The sequence below is a fragment of the Mustela nigripes genome, chromosome 8, assembly GCF_022355385.1.
Source record: "Mustela nigripes isolate SB6536 chromosome 8, MUSNIG.SB6536, whole genome shotgun sequence".
NCBI lineage: Eukaryota > Metazoa > Chordata > Mammalia > Carnivora > Mustelidae > Mustela > Mustela nigripes.
This window is the reverse complement of record NC_081564.1, coordinates 47,780,922-47,792,694: the sequence shown is the minus strand read 5'-3', so window position 1 is coordinate 47,792,694 and position 11,773 is coordinate 47,780,922. Positions and strand designations below refer to the sequence as shown.

The 11,773-nt window shown below is 40.8% G+C and overlaps 1 protein-coding gene across 1 annotated transcript in view; it reads left to right on the top strand.

Moving 5' to 3' along the window:
• Positions 1-5,233: 5,233 nt before the first annotated feature.
• CHST9 (carbohydrate sulfotransferase 9) overlaps positions 5,234-11,773 on the top strand; it is a 225,822-nt gene continuing 219,282 nt past the window's right edge. Inside the window, exon 1 of the mRNA XM_059409395.1 lies at positions 5,234-5,346. The gene's annotated coding sequence lies outside the window, so the exon portion shown is untranslated. The remainder of the gene's footprint in view (positions 5,347-11,773) is intronic.

Below are 11,773 nucleotides of genomic sequence, written 5' to 3'. Positions count from 1 at the left end.
ATTTTAGGAGGCCATTAAATATAAGAGTTCCTAAATCTTACACTCATTTTTCATCTTATATATTAGTTTTCAAAAATCGTTATTTACCTTCACTTAAAAAAAAAATCCTCCTGTTAACAGTACACATTTTGAATGAACAGTCAACAAAAAGTCTTCAGAAAGGCTAGGATAGTCACCATGGTCTGCGTCCCTCAGGGCTGAAATGATATTGGATTTGGTGAGGTGAACTGTATATCACAGGTACTCCCAGTGCTGGACAAGGAAATATTTCATTGCATAGGAAAGGTGGATTTAGAATTACTCTCTGTCCTCCAATGCCATATTTTATCTTAGGATACATCATTGACATACTCTCTTGATTTCATCAAATCTCTTAAAAGCTTGCTTGCTTTTTACATCCCTTTCAAACACACACTTACACACACACACACACACACACATTCACACACATCTTTGAATAGAAATCATAAAAAGAGACTTTGATTTTTCCTTTTCTTTTCCACCAGCAACTCTTCCCCTGTTTTCCTGTAAGCTTAACATTTCTAAATTTAATGATACGTGATTTGAATCCATTAGTTACCACCTCAGTGGAAGGGACCACGTTTTATTAAGTTTTGTATCCAGGACACTAACATGGAGTGCCCACACTGACTGGACAGCCATGCTTGGTGAATTAATTAGTAAAATATTTCTCAAGGAAGGCTCCATCACTCATTCTTTCCTAGATCCTGTTGAAATGTGCAGTATGGCAGGCCCCTCATCATTTCAGACCACTGCAAATTATTTTTTATTTTCTCTTAGGACCTTGAAGTCCTCCACCAATATCTTGATCACCCACATCAGAACCTGAACCCACTTTAGAAAATAAAAAAAAGCATGTGTCCACATATTACTTTAGAGAAAAGTTTTGATTTTGCTTTTTTTGTAAATTGTTCACATAAAATTTTGGCTGTTCCAATCACCTATCAAAAATCATCAAAGATGCAAAATATCATTTCTTTATATAGGCACATTTATATTTCCACCTTATACAAGTTTCCAATTTAGGTTTTCCTATATATGAACATGATATTATAAAGTTTTCATAAAATTTCTTTGCCTAGTACTATTTGGAAAGGTTTTGCCTTTTGTTAGTTTTTAAAGGAAATTCAGACTTGCTTAATTTAAGAAATGACATACATAGCTTGCCTAGTGACTTTGGTTTTCCTAAAATAACTGCAAGCAGTTCTTATTCAATCAACCAATCAATGCATATTTATTGACCTGCTCTATTTACCAAGACTATTAGGTGCTGACTATTCTAATTTATTTGACCTTGAATCATTGCTTTATTTGGGCAACAGATAAATAATAATAATGGCAACACATCTTGTTTCATTTTTATTTATTTGTAATTATCTTTTAGTTTCTCTATTTGATCAACATCTCTTTATCATATAAAGGTTTTTATTCTTTAGGGATCGGCATTCTTCCTCATTTACTATTTATCCCGTGCTTTTTCCATATATTTTTCCATGTGTATTCCTTTTTATATATATATTTTTTTCTGAACACTTAATTTGTGCTTTACTTATATATATCTGATCCTTGATATTTCATTTAATTTTTAAGAAAATAATCTCTTCTTTTAAAAAATGTTAAAAATAGAGCTCCCAGAGCCAAATCCCTGTTCTTTCTCAATCCATTACATAATAATTTTAATCTCCCTCAAACTGCAAAATTTACTATGTGTAGCACGAGCAAAATCATTATACATCCAGACACCTCAACTATAAAATTTTAACGCTTTGTCCTTTGCCCTATTTATTCCTGATATGAAAAGAGGATGCTTTCCTCTTAAATTTCAGAGAGGAAGTTCGACTTTGTAAGATACCCGTATCCTGCATCCTGTAACAACTTCAGATAATCAGTACTACATTTCTCTAGCAGGCTCTCATTTTTGTTTTGAATTTCTTCTAATGAAAAAAAAAGCCTACACCAGTCTCTTATTTTCTGATTAGAATTTGCTTTGGATGTCACTATGCAGACAAACTGATATGTGAAGCTGAATAATCATCTGAATAGGCTGATCAAAATAAGTGATCATGGCCAGACAGGGCAGAGGTTTTGAGGGTAGAAGGGTCTTTAAGGCTTGTCTAGTTCAATGACCTCAAGCCCTACAGAGGTTAAAACAGAGCCCACGGAGAAGAGACTTACCCATCTTCTTAGATCTCAATCCAGTTCTCCAACACTCTTCTTCACCTCACTGGCTTAAGCTTTTAGAAACAGTTTTTCTTTTTCCCTAAATTTTATTTATTTTTACTTTTCTCCCAGAAAAGCCTGGGCCAAGTGTCTTCTATCAACTACTACTTGGTTCTGCTATTCTCCCCTCCCAGCTTAGTGGGAAAGCTTGTGTTCCCTTGCTGTGAATCAACATAAATCATGTTCTTTCATTATTTTTCTTATTTTACTCCTGCTGTACAGAATAAGAGCAAGAGAAGTTCCTATAGCTACTGGACTATCCTCTATTGACTTATGTAAAAGTATTTCTTTCCAAGTAAACATATCTCTGCTTTCCTTCAGCAAAACAGTTGGAGACAAAAAATAAGATGGTTTAGATGTATTTGCGACCCCCACATGACCTTGTACGTTGTGCTTAATGCATTTCTGATGAATTATTATTTTGGCCGTTCATTAAGGCAAGCCATTGTTGAGAAGTATGTGGTTAAAGAAAAGCACAAACTTAAAAATACCAAGAGCTATCCCATAACAGTGCCATGTTCACACCTTAAAGTCGCTTTTTTTGTACATACAGATACCAGGAAAATATCCTTCCTTACTCTTTTCTTATCCCTCTACCCCTATTTTCTTTACTCACACCTTTCACAAAATATGAGAAGCTTGCTGTGCTCATTCTTCATACTATTATTTACATTTTTAAAGTCAAGGTTGACTGCATTTCTTATGCTTAGCCCAATAATATCTGCCCTGTGATAGTGAAGCCCTCTTTCCACAAAAGCACTCATGATTTGAGGCAGGAAGTCCTTTTATGACTATAATTGCTACTAACCTACACATTAAAGGATCAATGATCCAGAAGCTTCATATTTGCCTGGAAACAGTCAATAGTTAAACATTTTAAGGAAATCACAGAACTAAACAAAATTAATAGACTAGAGAATTTAGAAACATGCTGTGAACCAATGTTTCAGAAATAATTCACTACACAAAAATTAAATTAGTTTAACTACAAAATAATTTTTTTTTAAAAGCAGTATTCTCATTTAACCATATAACTCCCAACCAAAGGCCATGAGATGTGTCTTACAGTGATGCTTGTTATACACTTTTCAGGTGATTCTTTGAAACTTTACTCATCAAACTTGGATATTAAAAAAAAAAAACCCTCAATTTTCTTAGTCATTAAAAATATTTGTAACTGCTTTGGACACAGAATTAGGAGTAGAAGACAGTTCATACTTCTCATCATACTTTGATTTGGTATGATGGTAAGATGAATGAAATAGAGGCTAACCCAACAGTAGTCTGGCAATGCCTAGCAGCACGTCAATCAAGCAAACTCAATCAGAGGTTGACCTGATCCTGCCCAGTTTCCCCACTGGCTACAAAAACTTTAATAATGTAGAAATAATTGAGTTATAATGATATTCTTGCTCAAAGTCCTTTTGCAAAAGAGAGGGCGCAGGTCACCAAAGTTGTATAACTTCCAGCATCCAAGATGCAGAGTCCACTGCTCTAATAATGGTCACAACTCCAAGATTTCCTAGAACACCAAATGACACCCTTAGGACCAAACTGAAAGCGACTAACTTAAATTGGTTAATTCACTCAACAACCACTCACCAATTGCCTACCAGTCAAATACAGCTCAGGGACACCACCTAGTTTCTTTAGAAGTCCACCTGCAAAGAAAGAGGTTCATTCTAGTGGTGAATAAGGACCTTCATTGCATGGAGGACAGATATTGTCTGAGCTCAATATTAATAACAAACCAGCAGACATATACATTAAAAATAAAACTCTTATTTGAGAAGAATCAGGCTCTGTTTCAAAGAGTATTCTTTCAAAGAGAGTATTCACAGTATTTCCTCAATTAACCAAATTCCCTACCCGCCCTTCCTCCCCGGACCTTCTCCCCTCCACAAGTTATCTCTAAGCCCCATCGGTAAGAATGAGACCTGAGTACTCAGTGCAGAAACTGGGTAAGAGCTCAGTTTGAAAAAAATATACATTCTAATGTAGCCGTGGGGTAGGCTTAGCCACTTATTACTTTTAAAACGTTTTTCTTTAGTTCGTAAAAACTGCCTAAACCACTGCCTGGTCAAGGGTTTTGTCCATTTTATTTGCTCTAGTTCTGTCAAATTGTTGCTAGCACAACTTTTGTACTTAAAATTTACGTCTTTTAAAGATTTAATCTTTTTAAAATCTCAGTGCATGGTTCGTTTCCTTTAATGATAAAAGAAAATTCATCCTAATCTTGATCTTTGCAAAGCCCTTTGCGAACTGCCAACTTCAGCTTGTTCACCGTTGAAATGCGTGGCCTGAGAGATCTCAGAGGACTGGAATATTGGGAATGGTCACTCTGATCTTTTTTTAAGGACGCCCTGCCTTACACAGACCTTCTAAGGAACCCACCCTGGACACACACTCCTGTACTGTACCTACTAACCCACCATCATCTGAGTGTGTGTGTGTGTGTGTGGTGTATCTGTGAAGCAAAAGAAATTCTAAGGCTTTGGAGTCCGTGTTTGCCATAACCTACTAACCTATTGATGTGTGCTTCGGGTGTTTCTAGAACAACACCTGGGAAAGGAATCTGGGACGGGGCGGAGGTGAGGAGGGGAAGGGGAATCCGGAAAGGGCGAGGATAATTACTTCCTAAATCCGGACTGGGTGGCACTCGAGCCTCCGCAGCGCCGGGGCCGGGAGACAGGGCAGAGGGGCCGGCGGGGGACAAGCCAGAAAGTCGGGGGACGGGAGGACGGCGGCGGCCGAGCAGCGGGCGGCGGGGCGAGCAGCGGGCGGCGGGGCGGGCGGCGCGCGGCCGGGGAGATAAAAGCGGGAGGCGGAGCCGCCGGGGCGGGCGGGGGCGCGGCGGCCGCGGCGGGAACCGAGCGCGAGCGGGAGCGGGCTCGAGCCGAGGCGGCGCCGCAGCCAGCCGGGCGGACGGGCGAGGGCGAGCGCCGGGCTCCGCGCTGCCCCTGCTCCCGGCGCGCCGCGCCCGCCCTTGCGCCCCCGACGGCCCGCGGCGGGGAGGAGTCCACCGAGTTTGCCCCGGAGCGCGGGGAAGTTTCCCGCGAAGCTCCGCTCCCGGAAAAGGGGGACCAGCCGGCGGCCGCTCGCGAGGTGAGCGCACCGGCGTGGGGCCAGGGGTGCGGGGAGCGCGGAGCAGCCGCGGTCGAGGGGTCTGCAGGGGCGGGGGAGTGCGTCCTCACCTTTTCAGGTACTTCGCCTCTGTCGAATGGGGGAGGCATCTTTCTTTTCCTTTTGACCCCGTCTTTCCCTCCGTTCTCCCCCCGCCCCATATTTGAACCCACTTCCGTTCACTTTCTTGGACCGGCTCGGAGGGGCGGCGTGTCGGGGAGGTGGAGGGGACGGGCCGCGGGAGGGGCGCGCGGGAGGAGGACGCGCGGCGGAACTTCGCTACCTGCGCTGGGTTCCCGGGCCCGGCGGGGCGCCCGGGAGTCCCGGGATTCCGGTGCGAGTCCGCACTTGGCGCAAGCGGGGCTTGGAAGGAGGGCACCCCAGGGCACAGTATTGAGTTTCCGATGCCGGTTGATCCGGTCCTCCGGCCTGTTTGGCAGAAAGAGGAGCATCTCTGCAGCGGTGCCTCTCTCGCATCGGGACCTTGCGGAAGCTTCGGCGAGGGCTGAGGACAAGGTGGGAGGGAAGTTAGGGGCCTCGGAGCCGGGACGGACCAGGCCCCAGCAGAGGGGTTGGGAGGCGTGATGCGGGGGGGAAGACTGGAGTGGGTTGGGGAGAGTAGGGACGGCGTGATTGTTTGGTCGCTGCTGCGGTTACTTTCGCACGGTTCCCCGCTCCCCCTTCTGCCCCGCTTGAACAGCCTGTCAGCGTATTTCTGTTAGAGGGCTCCAAGGTGTTCTCTTTGATGCCTGTCAGGAGTTATTTCCAACTAAGTTCACAGGTGCGAAGCCTCAGCCGCTGCTCCCCGCGGTCCACCCCCAACTTCCCTCCCACAGGCAAACTGTTCCTGAATCGTTCCCAGGGTTTTGAAAGGGATGGCAAGTAAATAATAGAGTTCGTGTTTGCGTGACTTTCCCCCCATTGTGTTATCAGAACCAAATCAAAACACTGGGGATGTTTAATAAGACTCCCCTGCAGCAGTTTTTATAGTAATTAAGAATATTATTTACAGTGTTTATTTTTCAGCGCTTTAACTCCAAACACTGCATCAGTCTCTCTATATACAGCTCTGTCTGGACTGTCACTGTGTCACTGGGTTTAAAGGACACTGGCCTCTTTTGCACTCACGTATACACACCAAAATAGAGGGTGACAATATTCAATATTTATCTGTCTTCTTGATTCAGTGGTCTGGCACCTGCCGATTCCAGTACACAATTATAACACCATATGCCTGTCTACCAAATTGAGGATAAGGAGAATGTTATTGTTTTTCATGTGCAGGACTACCCTGGACTACCAGATTTTATTATTGCTTAAGGGATTTTTAACAGCTTCAGTCAAAGTGAATGAAATATACAGAACAAAATTACAGTTCTACCCCGTGCATTCAAAAGGAATACAATTCCTGGACACTCATAGTTGACTAGTTATCAAGGAAAAATTAAAATCCTTTCATCACACAGAAAACATTTTGATTGAATATGGTCAGTAAGAAATAGCACACACTGAATATTCTGAGAAAGCAAGAAGAATTTTCCTTGTGCCTCATTTGAGTTTTATCTCCTTTATTACAGTAGCATCCTCTAGAAAATGAGCACCTTGCAGATAGATGTTGGTACGTACTGACTAAATACCATATTTTTTAATACAGAGGCTTGGTGACAGTCCAAAACCATAAATGTTTTAAATCATTACCAACCATCTGTTCTCTCCCTCTCACTTAAAAGCGCAATCTTTTATTTTCACAGGTATCAAAACATACATCCTCATTTCCTACATTTCCATGAATTTTATCCCCAAACTGCAGTGATATCTGATGTTGACCTGAGTTTGGCAACTGTTGTGTTAAGCTCCTCTCCTTTTATTTTCAGTGAAAGAAGAAATCAAGAAAGTTTGAAAGCCTTTGGCCAAGGCTGGTGTATATACTCCAGTGAAATCTAATTGCTCTTTTTTTTTTTTTTTTCCCCTTCACCTTTTTGTTACCAAACAGAAGCTGAGAATTTGTACAGCTTCAGGCTCCTCCTGATGACATTCTTTCTCTTTCTTCCTGGCCACAAGGGTAGCATTTGGTGCTCTGAAGCAGTGCATTAAACAGCCTCGTGACTCCAGAAAATTAGCGTGGTTCCAGAAGGATATGGCCTCCTCCCAGGAAGAATTTACAAAATGGGAAGCTAACTTAATATTCCAAACCCCAGATGAAGTAGATTGAAGACCTACCGCTTGTTTCCCACAGATGTTGGCTGTTGATGTTGCAAAGGATATGAGTAACATGTCTAGCTAGTATTCTTTATATTTGTGTTTGGGAACTTGGAGGAGTTTGTATGTAATCAGTGGATAGATTCACACCCTTCATTTTGTTTATGTCACCATTAGAGCAGTATTTGGGGTTTTGAGGTCCCCTCCCCTTCCCCAATCCCAGAAAACATTCACATTTAGGGATATTTGCTGTAGCTACAACTGGAATGTTAGGACATTTTTCTCACTCAAAATTAAGTTGCATAATAATATATTGTTCCTTCAGTGCAACCAGAACACTGGGAAATCCTTTGTACCCCAGTCTAGGTATAATGTTCCAAAACACTTCCATGTTTTTAAGGAAAACGATATTGGCAATCTTGCCCACACTTTGCAAATAATATGTATGTACTGGCAGAATATCAAGAACCAAAGAAAGGTGAGGTTTCTGCCTTCTGACCTGGTACACTGTTCTGTACTGCTTTTGCTTTGAAAGCCTAAGATCCTCCCTACTAACTACCAGGATAGGGCTGGAGGGAATGAGCCCAAACTATACACAATTTTGAAAGTTAGGTTGCCTTGAAAAAAAAGGCCTAATTTAAACCTTTGGAAATACATAAGGATGTGTTAGATCTTATTTTTCTGTATACTAAAAATGAATTATTGAGGGGAAACAGTTTCACTATGTATAGTAAGCACTCTGAATTATTCATGTTAATGAGAAGAATAGAGGCAAAGATAATCCAAAATCATGGTTATTTAAAAAGTCATTTGTTTTTGTCCCTGGAATGTATTACATGTTTGGTTTAAAAAAGATTTTCATTGTTATTGTGGGCAAGTTGCCTTTCTAATTATTTTGTTTTGTTTAGGTTAATTTTTAAATGAGCTTATAGACCTCAGACACCAAAACCAATTTATAGGAAGGTGATACAGATGGGCAGCCTGCCCAGAAAGGAGCTGGGTGATAGAAATTAGCAAAGCTGGTATGGGAACTTTGCAGTGGAATATATATCATTCACAGAAACATAATCAAGACTCGACTGTATACCTACTCAATGAATTCGTTTTAAGAACTAGACATGTTCCTGGAAAAAATAAAAGTCCTACAAGCAAAATCTGAGAAATTCAATCCCACTTCACATGTAAGAGAGGTGATGAATATATTTTTTTTAAATGATAGTGGACTACTCCTGAACACCGAACAGGAATATTCTGATTGATAAATCTTATACTAAGAATCTGTAAGCATGAGATTTTTCTAAAGCATACATATGTGTGTGTGTGTTAAGGTGATAATCCTCAGCCTTCCCCAGGTACTTTCTAAAGAAGAGACAGCAAGACGCCACCAAATAAGGGGTTTGGTCCATTTGATCTCTGTCCCTAAGCTCCAAATCGAAGTACATTTCACTGAAGAGAAGCTGTCAAGTGTGTATTGTTACCGTGGACCTGGTTAGAGAAAATAGTTGAAATTCAACAAGACTGGCAGTTTAACAGATTTCTGTTGTGTTTTTCAAAAGCTCTAGGGCAAAATTGGTTGTGGGTGAAATAGTTATTTGAACAAGAAGTTGATTCGCACCGTAGCGCTGGTCGTTCAACACCTCGTTTCTAGTCACCGTTCAGTTGTCTATAGATCTTGTTGAATTGTTAGTTCTGTGGACTCCTGGGAAACCTGTAGGAAGGTTAGAGCTTATAAAAATATATGATTGGGAAAGCAGATAAGATCACTCATATTTCAAGAATTCAAAGCAAAGAGGTGCCTGGGTGGCTCAGTTGGTTAAGCAACTGCCTTCAATTCAGATCACGATCCTGGACTCCCAGGATTGAGTCCCACATCAGGCTCCCTGCTCGGCAGGGAGTCTGCTTCTCCTCCTGACCTCTCTCCTCCCATGCTCTCTCGCTCTCAAATAAATAAAACCTTTTTTAAAAAGAACTCAAAGCAAAAAGTAAAACTACAACTTTTTCAGCAGTGAGCAGAACGGTGATAAGTAGACGTTCCCTTCAGAGCGGTCACTATGTCCTCATCATAAATGTGCCCCGTACTGCAAGTGGAGGGGTACTTCTTTCTTGAAGAAACTTCTTTAAAAAAATTTTTTTATAGGGCATGGCATTTTTTTTTTTTTTTAAAGATTTGGGCTTTAGACTATTTTAAAAGAAATATTGTGGTTGGAAGTATGCTTGAGACCTACAGGATATATTTTATACACATTTGTTAAAGAAATCAGTTTCTTCTGATCAGTGCCTAAGTCTTAGAATCAAAATTATGCATCTTGTTATAGAGATGGAAAGGACCTTTAAAGTAATTTATTCCAATGCCCTCATTTTACCGTTAAGGAAATGGGGACCCACAGTGATCCCTGTGAACAGCTAAAGGTCACACTGGTAGTTAGTGGCAGAGCAGAAACCTGATCTCCTGACTCATTCAGCTCCCGGTGTGCTAAGTTGGGTGCTTAGGCAAGGGAGTTAACTCTTTCTGGCCATCAAGGCCTCAGCTCCACATGCTAGCCACCAAACGGAATGGTACAGAGGTAGATGCAGAATGCTCGTGATTTTTCTGTCTTCTGTCATCCACTGAGTGGTCCCCATGGACCAAACAGTGATTCTCAACCCTTTTAGTCTCTTTTTTTTTTTTTTAACAGCAAATATTTTGTGTTTACCCCTTCATATCCTAAAATGCAATTCATCAATAATCTAGTTACCGATTATATCTGTAATGAAAAGGAGCAGTAAAATAAAAGTTAATTTGTAGTTCACAACTGTACTAATGTCTGGGGATGATGTCACGGGAGCACATACTAAAAAAACAGAAGCTTGCATGAATAGATAATGAATAAAGGTGGAGTTAAGACAAAAAGATCAGAAGACATTCTATACAAGAAGTACAGGAAAATGAAAGAACAGGATAGACTAAAAGTACTTTAGGATAATTACAAGCCAGATTTATTTGTATGTGATAAAGAAGAATATAATGGGAATCGTTCCAGGGAAAATATGCCAAGTCAAATTATAGATTGTCAGAGTGGAGAAAACGTGGAAGTGTGATATTTTGCAAATGAGGGAGTAAATACTATTAATATACTTCCACCAAAATTCCAAACCTATTTTATGGAACATTTTCATTCTGTTACTAGTGTGAACTCTATTTCAAGGGATTCTGGAGGTTACCCACCATATCGTCAATAATAGCAGATAAAATACTTCTAAAATGAAAATTATTGATTTGGTGCTGATATTGCCTCTACTATTATAATCTATCAATTCTACAGTTAGGAGATAGACTGCATGGAATGACTAAATTATTCACCTCGACAACCTTAATTGTCAGTCTCGGGGCTTTTGGTGGAAATTCTTATAAAATGCTTAATTGCAATTATCTACGAGATTCCATAGTTTGATATCTACTGTAAGTTTAGTTCATCAAGACACTGCATGTTGTGGGGGGTATTTGGGGAACAGAGTGTAGCCAAGCCCTCTCAAAATATTCTCCAAGGGCGGTGTGACCTTGAGGGGAGCCCTAGGACTAGATAAATAAGATTGTTATTTTTTTAAAGTAGGACTGTCCTGCTTGTCCACCAGTCTCCTGCCTTCAGCGGACTAGGATTACAGACTCTCTGACCGTCAAACTCAACCTCATGTTCTGGTCTTTTTCTGTCACAAGACCCTTTAAAAAAGTTTCCTTCTTCTGGTCCTCATTTCTCCTAGAAATCCCTCTTTACTGGGTGACTGTGAGTGTCTACAAACTAATATGCAAGCTGGCTAGTATCTTAGTTCTCCCAGGCCTTAACCTTGTTTAGATGCATGTCTCCAAAAGGCACTAAAGCCTTTCATAGAGACAGAGACAATACACACACTCACACATATGTATGTGTGTATATGCATGTATGTGTGTGTATGCGTGTGTTACATGTACACACGTGGTTTCAGGCAGTGAAAAAGTGGGAAAGAAGGTATTGTTTGAGATGGTATTTTGAGTGCCCTTGAGACATGTTTATGCAAACAAAGAACTGCACTGGTTCAATATTCGCTGTTGTACCATAAAATAGTGCTGTGAAGTATGCTCACAGAAGAGGCCAAGAGGTGTTACCCATCCAATAAACTGTTGTATTAGATTTTTTTTTTTTTAAAGATTTTATTTATTTATTTGTCAGAAATAGAGCACGAGTGAAAGCGAGCA